Source organism: Lissotriton helveticus, chromosome 5_1 (assembly GCF_964261635.1).
Source record: "Lissotriton helveticus chromosome 5_1, aLisHel1.1, whole genome shotgun sequence".
NCBI classification, from domain to species: Eukaryota; Metazoa; Chordata; class Amphibia; order Caudata; family Salamandridae; genus Lissotriton; species Lissotriton helveticus.
Genome location: NC_136065.1, coordinates 664,469,182 through 664,488,223, shown reverse-complemented (window position 1 = coordinate 664,488,223; position 19,042 = coordinate 664,469,182).

The following is a 19,042-nucleotide window of genomic DNA, read 5'->3' as shown; positions in this document are numbered from 1 at the left end:
ACAGTGGATAAAGGACTACATGGCCGAACCCCCCTCCCCTTTGCTAGAAGAAGTTGTATTATATAAAGGAAGATCTCTAGGCTTTGTCAGCAGATCCCATACCTTAGTGCCTAGACTGTAGTTTTTACATCATAGGAACTGCAGAGCTCTTCTCGCTGGAAAGGTCCCTCTCCAAGTGTGTGTTAAACCAACATGCAATCCCATAATATCAACGCACGGGTTTCCAGCATCTGCAGCTGTGTAGCATGTTTTGTCTAAGTGCTAGGGACTGACCAGAACAGAATAACAAGGGGCATTGTTAGTCAACCTTGCACAGTGTGTTCAGACTAAACTCTAGGAGCAGGCAGAGAACGCCGAAAGCAGACAGTTCTCATGTGAAAGGCACAAACAGTGTCTTGCAAAATAAAGTCATGTAGTAACGTGCCCAAAAGCAGCATCATGGCAGCAGAGCTCATGCTAACTTAACAATGTCGACAATTACCCTAACGGCCATACTACACCCTCCCCCTGGACCGGTCACAGCATATAGAAATAAGGACCCAAAACACAGTTCAAAGGTAAGCAGAGTCAAGAAGCACTCCAAATTTTTTGGGGAAAAATAAATGTATTTATTTAATATTTATTGAGAACAGGATTAATTTGGATTTGGAAAATCCATCAAAGTATGTGAACCCAAGAATGCAATTTCTTCCAAGAGGTCATCCCTATCATTCAAAGCAGAAAGGGATGCCATCCAATCCAGTAGCTTGAAGGAACACACCTGTTCCTCACAATCCGATGCCTCGGAGAGCATGTCCGGGCAACTTGCATGATATTCTATGAAACTTCATTGCAAGAGGTGTTGTGCAGCCGCACAGATATTCCATTTAGCCAGCACTCCAAGAGAAGCCTCACGCGCCATGCGGCCATCCCGTAGGCCACTAAGTGATCCATTAGCAGATCATAATCCGGGTCAGTGCATGAAGTTTAGGAAAGGCATAAATCCAAAGCCCAATAGAAAGGGCATCACTGGCCGTGAAACACAGGTTGCATGCAAGTAAAGTAGGGAAAGCGAAACATTAATCTATAACTCACGCTGAGCGTTGACAATGGCAAACATCCAAAAAACTGGTGCATTCGGTCACAGTACAGTTGCAATTGGACGGGTCTGTGCAGTACCACAAAATGGGCAGCCATTGCGTAACAGGAGCAGAGTACCAGCACACCAGCCACCAGAGCCAGTATTAAGAAAAAGCCACTGAAGGCGCAGAAAAAATAGAATGCATAAAGGCTGATATTACTTCAAAAATCATCTGAAAAGAAGTCACCAGGCCGGATCCCAAAAGTTTACAAAAGTGAGCCAGGAATTCTGTATCAGATGCATTAAATATTCTATGTATCTATTCTCCAAAATGTAGTGTAAGATTCGTATTCAGCAGTAACTGAATCTCACTTAGGGCCAGATGTAGGTAATCCCAATTTACCTATTCTTAAATACCGAATTTTACCGATTCGGTATTTAAGAATAGGTAAATGGGATGTAGATACATTTTCGGTAAAAATTACCGAATCGGTAAGATTCGGTATTTACCTAATCGGTATTTACCAATTCGGTAATTGCCGTTCATTCCTATCGGCCTGGAGGCCCCTAGGAATGAATGGCAATTACTGAATCGGTAAATACCGATTTGGTAAAATGGGGGAAACATTCAAGGGTGCCAGGGTGTCACTTTGACACCCTGTTGCACCCCTGAATCGTGCTTGTGTGCAGGTGTGGCACACATACATGCCCTCTGCCACAGGACACAGTTGAAAATGCACAGATTTGCATTTTCAAAGGTATTCCTTATTTACCACCAACTTATAGTTGGTGGTAAATAACGAATCCTAAAATGGGAAAAGCACTCATTTGAGTGCTCCCTACATTGCAAATTCGGTAATTTACCGATTATGTATTTTAAGGAATCGGTAATTTACCAATTCCTTGAAATACCTAATCGGTAAATTACCGAATTTGCAATTTAGGTCACCTACATCCCAAATGCCCAATACCGGTCGGTAACAGCCGAAATTCGGTAATTTCGGCCATTACCGACCGGTATTGGTCCACCTACATCTGGCCCTAGATGTTCTAGCAACCTGCAATTTGAAGGACTCTAAAGCCGAAGTGAGAGCTACTTCTTGTTGAAACAATAGCGCTTTGAGCCTGCTTAATTTATTGAAATCTGTTTTCAAAGTTGGAATAGAAGGCCAAAGGGAACTATCTGTCGCCGTTGTGGGGGTGGAAAAAGCACATTGTTACAACAAGTTACACGCTGTGAAACCATTACTATATACGGGATGCCACCCTGTAATCCACAGCAGTCGTTGTTGTTCAAAATAAGATAACTGCCGTTAGAAAGCAATGTGAGAGCGGGAATTATTGCCGGAACTGAAGTTCCTTTTAAAAAACAAGCCAGATTAGGTGCGGACACATTACAAGCGCTGAGCAATTTAACTTGTTTGCAAACTAGGGAGTGTCCTACTGTGGAATCGTAGTCCTCCCCTGTTAGGAAAACTTTAGTATCCTCCCGCTGACATCTGTAAGTAAATTGAAGGGACCATATTTAGGAAAGCACTACCCAAGGGTTGAAAGCGGCCAATCGGGAAATGTTTCATGCAAGATTTAAATTGAAACAGTGAAAAACGCAGGGAGATAATGCCATGAATCAACCATACAGCTGAATCGGTTTCCGCTACAGAAAATGGCACGTGTTCCAATGGTTCAATGTGTAACAGTGTGCATGTAGTATCTTTCATGGGCATGAATCTCTGTTTCTCAGTTAGATTAAATGGTAAAAACAAAGCAGAAGCATTCAAATTATCCCATGGTATATTTCCCATTTTGAGTGTCTGTAACGTCCATGCGAATTGAATTATAAATTGTAATCGATTTTGACCATGATATAACACGGAAACATCATTCTGAACAATATCAATAACAGATGAAACAATATTATCTAAAGTATATATGCGGGAAGACAATGTATTTATGCTATTATCGACTACTGCATGTACCTTCTCCAAATTAGCTTTGTCAATTTGGCACCAACGAGTCGATGCTTTAATTTGAGAACGTTTCCATAATTCATTGTACGTTGCATTGAAAAATCTTTTAGATCTGGGAGATTTAGGACCCAAGAGAAAATCAGACAAGTTTATGTCGCTTGACAAGAGTGATAGATCTTGTTTCACAGATGACAGAGGTGAATGTTCTAACCACTGTTGACACAATTTTCCCACTGAATATGTGGTGACCGCGTGTGAATGTAGGTATTGGGTATCAAGTCTTGTTTGTGTGAAACCCGTTGCTGCATTATAAAAATGCAGTTGACAAGCGTTAGAATTGGTTTGCCACAACAACCATCCCAAAGAGTCAACATCAGTGATATTAAAACTGTCATTTTGAAACAGAGCTTGTAGGACATCTATTGTATCATTTGTGTATTGGCGGCAATTAACATATTCAGCCAATGACGGAATAGTAGGAGTATTCACATTTGTGGCAGTAGCCAGGCCAAAACAAGTTGTTTGGTGCACCTTGTCGTTTAAAAACAATAATTGAGTTGGTATCAGACATGAATGATGCAAAATGATGCAAAGCCTCTGTTCCCCGCACCAGCCAATTCTTAGAGCCCCAAATCGATTTTAAATCAATGGTATTTTTCCAGTAATCATAACGCTACAAGGACAAGTCAGTCCTAAAACCGTTTGAATATATTAACTTTGAGTGTGTCAAAATAAATTTGGATTTAGATGGCAATTTCAATCCAAAGAAATAATAGTTTGGATTAGACGTGTTATAATCAGTGAAATATGTGAACTTATTTTTAAGTGTTTTTGAACTGCCCTGTATCGGAGATGGGCAATGTTCCTACTGCATGTAGTTAAAAATGGATCTTAACGTGTTTGTTTTGTGCAAGAAATGGTGGCCATAATGTTGATAACAGACTGAGGGGCTCATTAGGATGGCGGACAGACTTGCGTCCGTCCGCCACCCTACAGGAGGAGGGACCGTCCGCAGGGGCCGCGGCGGTCCCTCCAGTGCAATTAGGATGTGACCGCCAGGGTGGCGGTCACATCCTCTATCTTTAACATTGCGGCGGGTGCAGCTTCAAACTGCACCCGCTGCAATGTTAAAAATGCATGCACCGCATTTGCGTGCACAAAGCGGCAGGCACCGCGCGGTGCCTGCTGCTTTGTTCACGCATATGCAGGGGGGTACCATAGGTACCGCCCATGTGCACCCGCCACCCCCCCTTCACCCAGGGGGCCCGCAACGGGCCCCCGAAGTGAAGGTCCGTATGCTTTTCCACGGCGGAAAAGCCGCAGCGGAAAAGCATAAATTTTACACCATCCTAATATGGCTGGCGGTGTCTGATAGACCCAGGACCCACCAGCCATCCTAATTTGGCGGTGGGTCTTTGGTGGGTCCGCAGAGGATTTTCCGCATCCGCCGGGCCGGCGGTGGCTTCCGCCGGCCGGGAGGATGCGGAAAATCCTCCATCCTAATGAGCCCCTAAATCAGCATAATTGGCAATATCTAAATACAAATCTTCAGCATCAAAAGCAGCATAATATTTCAAATCAGAAAACAATGAATGTACTGCTTGTACACCCCAATCAGAATGTATGTCTTGTGTTATCACATCTCCTAGGAGATACGAAACACATATGGTATCTTGAGGACCTCTGTCGGACCAAGAATTTCAAATGCCACTTTATTCCAAACAATGAGGTCTGCAACTGGGAAAGCCGAAATGTTCCCAAGGGCTTGATCACGTTTCATGATATGGGACAATGTTTGGGGCGCGAGAATACCATCGACAAACTTTACCGCAGAGCGTTCTGGCAAATAGTGACCAGTGATGAGCAAGAAAACCACTGTCACAAATCCAATTGACATGAAAAGGAAAATCAGGATAAGCACCAACCAGAGGTAGGTCCAGGGTGGGACCAGGTAAGTCTTTTTGAACCAAGAGAAAAAAATACTTGTCTTTGATGGTGTATGTTCCACAGAAGAAGACAAAGAAGGGTCACATGAGAAGCTCGTACGGTCCTCAAAATAACCGCTTGCACCAACGTTCAGCAATGGTGGTAGTGCAGCATCAGCATCATGTTCTAAAGGACTGTACGGTACCTCAATATGGAACTCATCAGCAGGATAAGTATACTCAACGTCCGCGTTGAAAGGCACCGTGGATGAAGGCACAGCAGGCAAAAGACTAGCCAGACTTTCCATCTGACCATCAACAACACGGGAATTAGTTGAAGATGCAGACTTCACCAGACTCAAAGGAAGAGTGTTGCAGGAAACACTTGGAGTCATGGTATTCAGACTTGGCCAAATGGTGTAACTTGACATTGTCAATTGAAATGTATCGATTGTCTTTGTGACCAGGCAAAGTTGGCAGTATCACTGTACGAGTACCCTTCAATCCAAGAACCGGGACCGGTGCACAATAAGAGGGACCAAATTCTTTTTTGTTCTCCAGCTTTTCTCATACCAGATTGCCAATCTTAGGAAGCCAGCTAGCGACAGGAATGAGCATCGCCGTGTCAGTGGAAGAGGGCATATCTGCATAGCTGTCACGGGTCTTTTGAAGGTCCTGCAACATAGTAGAATTGTTATTTACATCAAACGTGGCAGCCGCCGCCACCACGTCTAGACCATCAAGGTCAAGCACAAACATTTTTACGCCAAAGAGGATTTCGTATGGGGTCCGCCCACCCTGAGATCTTCGTGGGAGATTATTAAGTGCACGTTGTACCCCATACAAATGGGCCAGCCAGTTCCTGCCAGTACCTAAGACTCTAGCTGTCAAAGATGGCTTTAAGTCACGGTTCATTCGCTCCAGTTTAGAATTGCCTCAGGCCTGTATGGAGATGAAAACTGCACCAGAACCCCCAAAGACTTCATCGCGTCCTTGTACGCCTTAGAGGCAAACGCTGGACCTTGGTTCGAATGGAAGGTGCCACAGGCAAACGTCACGACAAAGACACGCAAATCTCTAATGACATTTCGAGCTTCAACACTGCATTGTAGCCAAACCCAGAGGAATCGCATGCACAAATCAGCTGCAACAAAAATATATTTATATGCAGAATCTGAAGTCAATGGACCGCAGTGATCAAGATATATACAGCCAAATGGCTGATTTGATATATATAGTTGTGTATGCGGTGGACGTGAAACTGTAGAAGGTTTGATTTGTTGACAAATGTCACAAGAAAGCACATAACTATGGGTTTGTTTATATAAACCACACCACCAATAATGTTGTAGGATAGACACTGTTGCAGACACTACAGCATGTGCAGAACCCATGCCCTTAAGTGCTGCTATGATCAATGGAAGTCTGCGGTCCATGTTGGGAGTCAGCCAACTGACAGAATTGAAGCATAAGGAACTTGTTCGGGAGATAAATTATAAGAATATTTAGATGGGAAGCACTGCAGGTAAGCAGTTCCATCCTTCATAGCAGCTATGGCTGCCAGAATCTAATTTTCTAGCTTAGTCATGGGCCTTGTAATTACTGCAACTGAACAAATGGCTACTGAAGATTTGGCTGCCTCATCAGCCAAAGAATTACCAACAGCATGTACTCCCGCACGCTGATGGCCAAGAGTGTGAATAACCTTCTGTGAAAGGCAGAAGTGTTTTAAGCTCTGTCACTCAAACCCATAGCATTTTATGCTTTAATGCTTGCCCTTAGAGTCTCGATAATCATTTTGAGACCAAAAGAATGCTTTTTCACTAAAAGACTGGACATAGTAGTAAGAATTGCACACAATATGAGTATTCACATTAGGATCTGCAAACTTGAGAGCTAGAACAAGAGCACGCAGCTCAGCCAATTGTGCCGTACAGTCTTAAAATGCTTGCATATGCACAATGGAAGACTTAAATTCGCCATTTACAATCGAACCAACAACAATAGCGCAAGCCGCGGAATAAGCATGTTTGGACCCTATGGCCAGTTGAGCCGAGCCGTTGGTGTAAATGATACATTTGTACTCATCCAAAGGAAGTAAGGACAATGGAGGAGGATGAACATGTTCATACTGTAAAAACTGCTGTGTTTGGAGGGCAGGATCAAAGATAAACGTGACATCAGCCGATGTCAAAGAAGTAGCCTATTGAATCCTACGGGGATGTAAAGCTGTAGAGTTTGGTACACTTGCCTTAGTCAGTGCTTCTAAAGCAGGGATAAGTGAAACCATAAGAATGCTTTTTCCCTGTGCCAGCAAGCGTTCTTCTAGAACTGCTATTTGAACAGTAGTCAAAATCTTTTCAATATTCGAAAAGCGCATTTCACCTGCAGTGTACAAATGTGATTTGTATGCAATTGGTACTGTGTCCCCTTCGTTGAACATTAGGTACGTGAAACCCACCATCCCTGGTACAATACGTATGACTAGGTTCGTAGAATTATCACGTGTCACAAGAAATTAGTCTCTGGCAGATCAGACTGCAAAGAACATAAAATAGAGGTATGTTCCTGTAACCAGTAGGCATAAGTAAATGTAGGTGGTATCAATGCACAGAGCGGTTTGTTACAGTGGGCATAATCGGGAATGTATGTCCTCCCGAAATTTTAAAATCCCAGCAAAGACTGAAGCTTCTTCAGTGTAGACGGAGGTTGCAATTGTGCACATTTCTCCAGAAAGTGGGGGGCTAAACCCCTACCTTCATTGTTGAGCTTGTAGCCCAAAAAGAGCACCACCAAGCAAGTGATGTGTGATTTTGTAAAATTAAGTTTGTATCCATAGTTGGCACACAATAATATAATCCGGTCGACTCGGACTAGATGCGGCATCATCTCGTCATCTGTCAGGTAAATATCATCAAGGTATGAGAACGCATCAGGATCTATGCTGTGAAATAAAGACACAACACGTGCAGCAAAAGCCCCGGCGGTTCTTATGCCACATAGGCAAGCAAGTACATTTTTTCTGATTTCCAACGGCGGTAAATGCTGTTAAGTCAAGGCTCTCCGGAGCCAAGTTGTGACTATAGAACCCATTGGAAATATCCAGTGTCGTCGTATATTTTTTACAAACTATACTGTTCACTTAGTGCAGAGCTGTGGGTGTTCTGTACCACAAAAGTACGGCAACCACTATTCAAATTTCAATAATCTAATACAATGCGATATGAACCGTTCGGTTTTGATACCGGAAAGGGAGGATTATTCATCTGTGATATACAGGATTCAATTACCCCTTGATATTCCAATTGAGTCAGAATGTCACAAATAGGAGCTCTAGCCTCCCGACTGATTGGATATTGCGGTTGTGGCTGCGGCATAGATCGTAATGGAATGTCATGTGCCGATGGATCCCTATCCCAACCCACTTGATTACGGTATACTTTCGGGGCAAGGGCCAAAGCCCACTCCGTGGCGTAAGCCTTTGCATGTTCCTCGGAGACGTATGGTGAAAAACTCGTAAGTATCACGTCCTCCACTCTAGAAGTGACCTAAACAAATAGTGGAGGCCAATCTGCCTCCGCCAACAAAATGACATAGGAAGAAGTGAGATTTTCCCTAAAAAACAATGTAATTGTATGCTGTATAACACACAAGATGATGGACGGAATGTTGCACAATGGCAAAACGTTCACCCCCAGTCACAGATCTGGGTTTAATCCATCATTATTTTGCTCACCAAACCACCCCAGTACAGACACGGCCATCTGCAAATCTGTCTTGACCCTGTGCCTCATGGGAACAGTCCAGCCCGAACTGCCAATCCAAGTCTTCCCTGGACTGGAATCAAGCATCCTAGGACCGGTTTCTGGCTATCAGCCGTCTACAGCCAGGATAGCTTGACTCCAGATGCTTAGTGAGCACGGGACCCACATCTGGGCATACCCTTCCCACATAGGGTGAACAGCAAAACACACACTCTACCACTGGATTCAAGATAGCCTGGCTGATTAGGATTATGAATCCGAAATCGGTCCCAGGATACTTGTTTCTGGTCCAGGGAAGACATGGCTTGGCAGTTCGGGCTGGACTGTTCCCATGAGGCACAGGGTCAGACTGATTTGCATATGGCCATGTCTGAACTGGGGTGGTGGAGTGAGCTAAAGAATGGTGATGGATTAAACCCAGATCAGTTGACTGGGGGTGAGTGTTTGATTTGCACAAACGCTCCGTCCATCATCCCCTTTGGTATCGCTTTGTTCGCCCTAAGTTGGCAGGGTATGCCCAGACGTGGGTCTCTTGCTCACTCTACCACTGGATTCAAGATAGCCTGCCTGATGAGGATTATGAATCCGAAACCGGTCCCAGGATGCTTGTTTCTGGTCCTGGGAAGACATGGCTTGGCAGTTTGGGCTGGACTGTTCCCATGAGGCACAGGGTCAGACTGATTTGCATATGGGGTGGTGGAGTGAGCTAAAGAATGGTGATGGATTAAACCCAGATCAGTTGACCGGGGGTGAGTGTTTGATTTGCTCAAACGCTCTGTCCATCATCCCCTTTGGTATCGCTTTGTTCGCCCTAAGTTGGCAGGGTATGCCCAGACGTGGGTCCCTTGCTCACTCTACCACTGGATTCAAGATAGCCTGGTTGACGAGGATTATGATCCGAAACCGGTCCCAGGATGCTTGTTTCCGGTCCAGGGAAGACATGGCTTGGCAGTTAGGGCTGGACTGTTCCCATGAGGCACAGGGTCAGACTGAATTGCATATGGCCATGTCTGAACTGGGGTGGTGGAGTGCGCTAAAGAATGGTGATGGATTAAACCCAGATCAGTTGACTGGGGGTGAGTGTTTGATTTGCTCAAACGCTCCGTCCATCATCCCCTTTGGTATCGCATTGTATGCTGTATATCACCCTCAATTTGGAGGACTATTTCATAGTGTCTATCTGAGGGAGCAACTCGAGTATCTGCTGTTTCTACTGTAATAAATGTATCAGTTGCTCTCGCTTCCAGACAGGGACGCAGTGCCTCCCGCACTATGGTAACTTCCGCGGCACTGTTGAGCAGAGTCACTGCCCATCGCCGGTATAGGAGGAGCGTCCTCCCCATCTGAGAAATATTTTGCTGTTAAAGCAGCAACTTTCTCCTTTTGATACGGGGGTCCAAAATGAGGCAGTCCCTCTTATTTGACCTTCATGGCAAACTGACGAGGTTGATCCCGTCCCTGTTGAGTGGTCGCACCTTTGCCTCAATCCTGACGCTCCCCTCCACCGACTCGAGAGTCCAATGAGTCCTGTAAAGAATGAAGAGAGGGCTGATCAGGAGAATTAATTTTCGCGCAACCGTCTCGGGAAAGAGAAGTGAGAGGTTTGTGGACAAGCACAAGCACTACTCAGGTGTCTCACAGATAAGTACCTGACCAAATGTTGGCGGCACAATGTTGCAGGGATGCTGCACACACAGAACTATGCACAGGTAAACAGGACCTCTGTGTGTGGGGGCTAAGTCTTCCTACCACCTCAGTACCCGAAATCCCAGAACCAACGAGCTACACTGCCTCATTCATTCTCCTACATAATCACAAAGCTACACATGATTAGACAACCCAGAAAACAACACTCCCGACTCTCTGGAATCCCGGTAGCAAGACGTACCCTTTCGCTCACTCACTCGTACTTGTCCACAATAAGATTAGTCAGAGTCACTGATATAGTTTAAAATATTTATTTTAACTATTGTGCTCTATAATGCATTATATGAGCCACTACCAGCAGCAAAACGTATAAACCTAAAATAGTTAGCATAGTAGCAAGTCCATAGACTAAGAAAGGGGAAATCATTGCACCATCCCCTGTAATAGAAGAAGTTTTATTATATAAAGGAAGATCTCAGGGCTTTGTCAGCAGACCCCATACCTTGGTGCCTAAACTGTAGTTTTTACTTCTAAGGAACTGCAGAGCTCTACTCCCTGGAAAGGTCCCTCTCCAAGTGTGTGTTAAACCAACATGCAATCCCATAATATCAAAGCACGGGTTTCCAGCATCTGCAGCTGTGTAGCAGGTTTTTCTAAGTGCTAGGGACTGACCAGAACAGAATAATAAGGGGCATTGTTTATCGACCCTGCACAGTATGTTCAGACTAAACTCCAGGAACAGGCAGAGAATGCAGAAAGCAGACAGTTCTCATGTGAAAGGCACAAACAGAGTCTTGCAAAATAAAGTCATGTAGTAACATGCGTAAAATCAGCATCATGGCAGCAGAGCTCATGCTAACTTAACAATGTCGACAGTGACCCTAACAGCCATACTACAGTGCAGCAGGTCCAACAGATAAACCACCTTGCAATTCAGGCCTGATGATTACTAATAGTCAAACAGGAAGGTGTATCTGCAAATGGTTACCTAAAAATAATTTTCAAGTGGAGGATTGGTTTTGGCTTCCAGCTACCCTTGCAAATGTGCTTTGAGTAGAAGAGAATTGCATGTTATTAGCTTCAAACGATAAAGATGTGCAATTGAAATTAGGTTCTTGGAATGTGCATGCGCTAACCCATTTATTGTCTGACCCAGACACAATTTTATTTTTAAATTCTTTCACAATTTTACTATTCCAAGAACCATGGAGAGAACAAGCAACACAATTGCCTTGGTGTCATGGACAGTAGCCACAGTTCATTATTAAGATTTCCCCATACATTTGCTACGTTTACACTCGTCTTTAATTGAAATTCTTCATCGTAGCATAGTCATGCCATTCCATTTAATCTGATACTGCTGTTAGAACCACATCCATATACTTAATTTGTCCTATGCTAGCCTTGTGTGTTTTTGGCTGATAATGCTGGCATATATCATGAACACTGCTGTTCAACTGTTCATTTATTAATTGCCACTCTAGGCCACTTGTAGACCTCCCTCTCCTCTGTCTCGGAGCCCTCCATGCACAATGTTTCTCTGTGCCCCAGTTTGAAAATATTAATATGCTCCTTTGCCCATATGTTTACCGTTTCTCCCAGGGCACCTGCTACGCTGATGTATGGCCGCTTCTTCATCTTGCCTTCCTCTTTCTTCTTTTCTTGTCCTGGCCTCTCTTGTCCTTTCTTCCCAACACCGGCCACCTAGCTGTCTGTCACCTTTGTCGAGTCGGTGGCTGTACTGCCACCCTGTTCTTTCTCTACCCTATTTCCAACTTCGTCCATTTGTCTCTTGTTTCAATTTTGAAGCCTGTCTCTACCGTGCTGCTCCCTCCTCTGTCGCCTTCTCTGGCCCAGTCCTTTGGCCTTAGTTCTGCAAGTATTTGTCCTAGGACTCAAATAGTGCCTTCTGAATCTGTGTAAAGTCCTCTTCAATCTGCCTCCTGCCTCTCCTGGTGCTCTCAGCCCCTCTCTTTCACCACACTTTCCAACGCTGCCGTTTCCTTCATCCTTCCTCCATGCTTCTCACTACGCACCCTCATACTCACTTTCTGGCCTGCCGGTTATCCTGCAGCATCTGGGTCTGTTGTCCCTAGCCTCTTGTCTTTCCGTTTATCTGCTCGCCAACAGCTGTTGCATGTCCTGTAGCAGTCCCAGCTTCGTTCTCTGATCCATACTGATTCTCACTACCTCCACTTCCATGTCTAACTCCCGACAGGCCTTCCTTTGAAGTGACCATTCCCTCCTCCACCTCAACTCTGTTTCTCATGCTGAACTCATATTCCTTTTGCACTCAACCTCCCTCCTCCTCTGAGTCATGACTGTACGTGTCTTTCACCTCTGTGTCCAGTTGTCTCTTTTGCCCTGGTAAACGCATCTATTGAGTTTTCTGAGGGCACTTCCCTTGCCAGAGGCCTTGAACCTCCTTTCACTAAACCTCGGCCTGTCTTGTGCATGAAAACACACTTGAATTGACTGTAGCACAATGGTTTATATCTCTCCTTGTCCCCTCTGCCTTTGCCTGGTAACTCACTGCTTCTTTGTTCAGCATAGTAGATCTTCTTGAGTTAGAGGGGGCAATGTCTACCTTATGTACTCTTGTCGCCTGCAACCCAGCCCCTCTCTGACCGTCAACTTTTTCCTGGGCAGGGTGGGTGATCACCCATGTGATTCTACCCCTTTGGAATGGGATCCGGGACCTCCTATGAAGTTCAGACTCGGTCCCATCGTTGGCCACTCATATGTCTCTCCTCATGTCCTCTTCTATGATCCTTGCGAATCCACGGTGCACAGGGCTTCTGAACTCCCCCATCCTGGCGACATGTTGGAAGAGCATCCAGGAGCCATCCTCCGGGCTTCCTGGTCCAACAAAGTGGGGGATGGTCGGCCCTCTTGGCCCTGTGGGTTGCAGCCACACTATTGGACCTGGAATAGTTCTTCCTGTCCCAACGTGGGCTCCGGTCTTAGTTGGCTCGCGCCGTCTGCTGGGAAGGATAAAAACTGAAGACAGTCTTTCTTCATCCATGCACCCAGGATTTAGTGCTGCATCACCATTGACATCCTAAATGCCAAATACTCTTACAATTCAGAAAGATCTGAAGACAAATCTCTTTCTGGAACACTAAATGCCAACGCGCTAGTGTACACATGGTACCAACCTCCTGTGATGTATTGATGTTTGGGCTTTCGCCCATGTTCATCGTTCATTGCTTTCCAGCTAGGTTCACACTGTACAAATAACAATGCATGCCCATGCAACCGTACCTAGGTAGATCATTAGAAACATAAAATTACATCAATATGATATCTACAGGAATGCACCGTCTGTATGATAAACATATGCAACTGATGGGACATTTGTTCACACTTAAACTTCACACAAAGATATAGAGTAAAATCCTGCAGTAGAAGGGTGGAATTCTTCTGGCAATGTGACTTATGCAACATTTAAATGCTACACCCTCTGTTAAGATGGTCTCTCTTGTTTCAGAATCATTTTAGAATCAGCGTTTGCCTGAAAATGGCTGCATGGTACAGAACGCTTCATTTCAAGCACATGACAAAACTGAAGGTAACCTGATTGCTAGTGGATAAGGATAAGTAGTCACCAGAGGCAATGGGCCCGATTCACAGAACTAACTTACTACAAAATCCTAAACTTACTACAATTTTGGTATTCATAGAATGCAATTACTCATTTTGGTATTCACAGAATGCACTTACTCATTTTGGTATTCACAGAAGGCACTTACTCATTGATGAGTAAGTGCCTTCGGTGTATACCAAAATGAGTAACTTACTCATTTTTGTATTCACAAAAGGCACTTACTCATAAACGAGTAAGTGCCTTCTGTGAATACCAAAATGAGCAAGTGCATTCTGTGAATACCAAAATGAGTAAGTGCCTTCTGTGGATACTAAAATGAGTAAGAGCATTTTCTGAATACCAGAATGGTAGTAAGTTTAGGATTTTGTAGTAAGTTAGTTCTGTGAATCGAGCCCTACGTTTTCCAAGTGACTCCAAGCAACACAATTGATGACCGTTGTAATAAAGATGCTGTCATTTCAGATCTAAGAACAGGCAAAAGTCACAGCAGCACAATTGAAACTATGACATTAATACTGAAGCATTGAATATGGGTAGGACTTTCAAAGATAGGATTATGTTGAGATATGGTAATTAAGGTTATACTGGACAAAGCAAATAAAGCCAAATAAGGGTTCCCAAAATGCAGGCATCCATTTAGTAGTCGGTGTGCATGCATGACAAGGAAGGGACCTCAGGCCCTTGCGCCACTTTTGCATCATTTTTAACATGGGAAAAGTGACGCAAAAGTGGCGCAAGGGGCTTGTAAATCTGCCCCTATGTGTCTATTGTAGGCTCCTGTTCCAGATGCTACAGTCTGGCCTGATAGAAGCTTTAGACACAGACTTCATGCAGTACCCGTCTCTTGTTTTAAGGCAACACGAGCACCTTGTTTAATATAGAAACAATGTCCAGGGAAATATTTGTAGGCAGCTTCAGTATATGGAACCACCGACTGACCTTTTTCACCTGCCTCATTGTCAATTTATGATATATTCATATTGTAATACAGGGCCCTGAAAAGTATGGGTCCCAGAGCAAGCAGCACACCTGAAACCTTGTGAGGGCCCCGATTAGAGAATTGGCGCTTTTCATTTGTTATCGTATGCCCAACCAGGTCAGGTCAAGCATAGCAGGGACCATCAAATACAGGCAGCATACATGCCAACATTTTGAAACAGTAAAGAGAAAGTTGATAAACGAAAGGGGGGGGGGGTGGGGCCTGGGCTGTATTTCCCCCATTGACTAACACAGAAACAACAGACAATTTGAGGCGTGAGATGGGTAAAATAAAACCATTTTTTACTTTAAAAACCAGGAGTATTCCATCTGATTAGGGTCAGTTGGCATGTATGAGGCAGTCATTTAGGGGTCATTCAGGAAGGTTATGGAAGTAAAAGCTTCAGTGGGAAAAACTCTAGGGAACTCACTGGGACACTTTTGTTTTCACAATATTCCCTGGTGACAGAAGCTATAAGGCATGGGCAAATTGGACAATTGCCCAGGCTCCTCCCCCCATCTTCTGGGGCGTCCCCTGGGAAAGTGAGTAAGTAAGTAAGTGATATTTATTATGCATGATAAAAACCATTTGCATACACATTCACTTTACAAATTCTGTTACTATCTCGAACAATTTAAAAAACAATTAAACAGTCTTTTAAAAAACGCGGGCTGCTTGATATTCGTTGTTCAAATTTTGTTGTGCAAAGTATTCCCTAAAATATATATATTTTTTTGCTTTGATTTATGAGTCCTCATAGATTGTCTGGGTTTTTCTATTTCCTGGTAGGTTGAGATAGAGTTTTTAATGCGTTTGCATAGAGTGATACTTTCTTTCTATTTGATCCCTGTCTATTCTTTTTCTCTATGCCTCGTGACAAAGTAAGATTTCTGCTCCAGGTACTGCTAATGGGATTTCTTAGACAAATCTTAGACAAATCTCTTACACTGTGACAGGATTTCCAATTAGCAAATTAATAATAAGTAATCAGATGTATATTCATGTTTGCACTTCTCAAAAACAAAACTGTTTATAACTAAGGCTACCTGTTTTCCGTTTTTACTTATTTTTACAGATAAATACGGACAGAAATCCATTTATTTTCTTGTCTGTATTTTTAAAACGAAAATTGGGTGTTTTTTGAGTGAGTCAGAATACACTTTACCATGACTGCTAAGCCAATTATTGTGTTTTATAGGTCAGGCGGTTAAAAAAGAAAGGAATTTTAGTAAAGATGCTTAAACAGCAGTAGATATGCACAAGGCTGGTGCTGAAATGTGCATATTTTCATAGAAGTACATGGATATATCTTCTGCAGGTGTTCATACCACGGAAACCGGGCAGACATTCTAGATTGATCGCATATTTATTGGTTAAATAAATGCCGATATATACCAGTTTCAGCTTTATTTTTTTTTTTACAAAACTCATAATAAATATGGATAAGTACAGATAAAGTTGACAAAAAATAAATATGGATAAATACAGACGAAAATGTCCAAAAAAATAATACCATAAAACCGGGTGCCCCATTTATAACATACCCCGCTACCCAGCTGGGAAATGACATCCCTGTCTATTTACATTACAGTGTCATTCTTGTCTTACAAAGTTTCAATAAATGATACCACCGCAGGCAAGGCTTATTCATTCTACTGAGAGCTGGAAGAAATTTCTCAAGACAATCTTACTGTAGCAGAAATTATTTGCCCCATAAGTCGTGTTGGGTTTATCTTTTACATTATGTATTTTTAGTTTAAAACTGTGATGTTTAGGCAAAAGTCTTCAGAATCCAAAATTTCAGCTAAGAATCCAAATTTGTTTTTGCAGTTCAAGAATTTTCCGTTTTTTTCATTTAAAAAAAATTGGAAAATGTAACTTCTTGTTGGTCAGAATTCCACAGTATTAAGTGGAATGCCATGGAATTGTAGTAGCGTTTCTTTGTAAATGGTTGTTAGGTCTTCAACCTATTGAACTACTCTACTCAGTATTATTTAAGCATAATTATGACAGTTTTTAATATGCCTATGTATATTTAAACAGTATCCTTCATTAGAATCCTTGACTTTGTAAGAAATTGTAAAAAAGATGAATTGTACTGGGATGGTTCTACGTTTTTAACCACTTCTCTGCTTCTCTGGGTGATCTAATGGGCTCATTATAGTCCTGCGGACACCCTCAATTGGACTAGGGGCAAATTCCTTTTTTCCACCCTATTATGAGTTCCCCACCTATGCAATTTTGAAATCTCACAGAAAGTCCTTCTATTAAAATGACTGTAGCCCTTTCTGAGAAACAGCTCAGTGTAGGACAGACCCTCAATTCATGGTAATACAAAACATTATGTTCTCATAAGACTCATTTAGACATCCTGTGATGCATCAGCAAGGAACTCCAATGTATGACAACCTTGCTCAAAAAGCACAACAATTGTGATCCAACAGATATATTTAAATAAGTATATTTTATGGCGTCAACACCTCATAAATCCATAATAAGGACAGTTTGACAAAATTGCAGGTGCTTCTAGGGACAGTGTAGTGCAAGTAAGAAATAGTGAACCAAAAAACAATTTCACCATGTGCAAATGATGTATACAACATATACAAAGGTCACAACCATTAGTACAATTGTCCCTTTGAAGTCAATATGGACAGTCAGATTTTTATAAGTCCAACATTGCGTGATATGGTTAGGACCTAACAGTAAAACACCTCTGAGTGATTTTTATGGGGTCCCTCTCAGAACAAGAAATGACTGGTAGCAATCTAAAAACAACATATAAGATAAGAACTGTCAAGAACTACAATTATTGTGGTACAATTATCAGTGAGTCTAAAAATAAATTAACTGAGTTAACCTAACCAGAGTTCTGGTATGTTCAGATATGGAGGAAACCATTCAACATGACCTATGGGATGAATCAGGCATGGAATGGCCAAAGTCTATCAAAAATCAACTTATTTTAGGACAGAACTACATGCTAGAGTAATAAAAAAAAACATGCAAAGTACTTTATATACCCCAGCATGCAAAACAGCAATAGTGTGCAAGCCAATGCCCTGAATTGCATTCCTGTGACAAGAAGACCTGATAAAAAGTGTGATAATACCCAAAGTAAGGCAGTGAGATCTGTGTTGAGTTTGCATATAAAGGATTCTCCGGAAAGGAGAAAAACTCATGAGTAATGAGCAGTAGAACCTAAGGCTAATCCTGGTCAAAGCACTACGTTGCGCTCGCGTAGTTTACGAAGTTTGCGCTACTTCGCAATACGCAAATTGCACCTAGCACAGTGCAAACACGCGTAGCGTAGTGCAGTGGTCATTTTTTGCTTGCTCGCGGTCCTCAACGTCAAGTTAGCGACCGCGAGCAAGCAAAATTACATCCCGGCGAGACTTTTTCCTCGTTGCCGATCGCGAGCGTGGTAAATAAACCTCCTGGCGAGCTTCTCAACGCGGGGAGGTCAGTTTTCTCATTGCGAGTGCTCGCGTATGCTCGCGACCGCTCTGGATGAGAAACTACCAGTCCGCATTGAGAAAGCTGCCGTCGAGTAGAAATCTACTTAAGCAGCAGAAAACGACTGCTTGCACTGTGCAAGATGCAGTTTGCACTCATTGCACAGTGCGGACAAGCATCCGGCACTGTGCAATCAGTGCGAACAGCATTTTGCACAGTGCGCTACGCAGTTCACGTAGCTACGCGTAGCTCTCGTAGTGCGAAATGCACTTCGCATAGCTACGCATAGCGCTACTTCACAAACTATGCCCAGGGTTACCTAAGGCACTGTCGACTTCTGTAATGAAGGGTACCATGCTGATTACTTGCATGCATCATAAGATGTGCAACCAACAAAGAAACACCATAAGTGTGAACCCAGCATTGGGTAAAATATCCTCTGTAAGCAATTTTTAATAAATCTGACACTGGAATCATTGCAGGTTGACTAGGCTGAGATGTTTGGTACCAAACATCCCATATTTCAGTGAAGCCATCATGGAGCTGGAGAACTCGTAATGATGAGTGTTCAGCCCATGTACTTACCATGGCTTCCCTGGTCACTTACAATATCCAGGAATTGGCAAGGATATTGCAG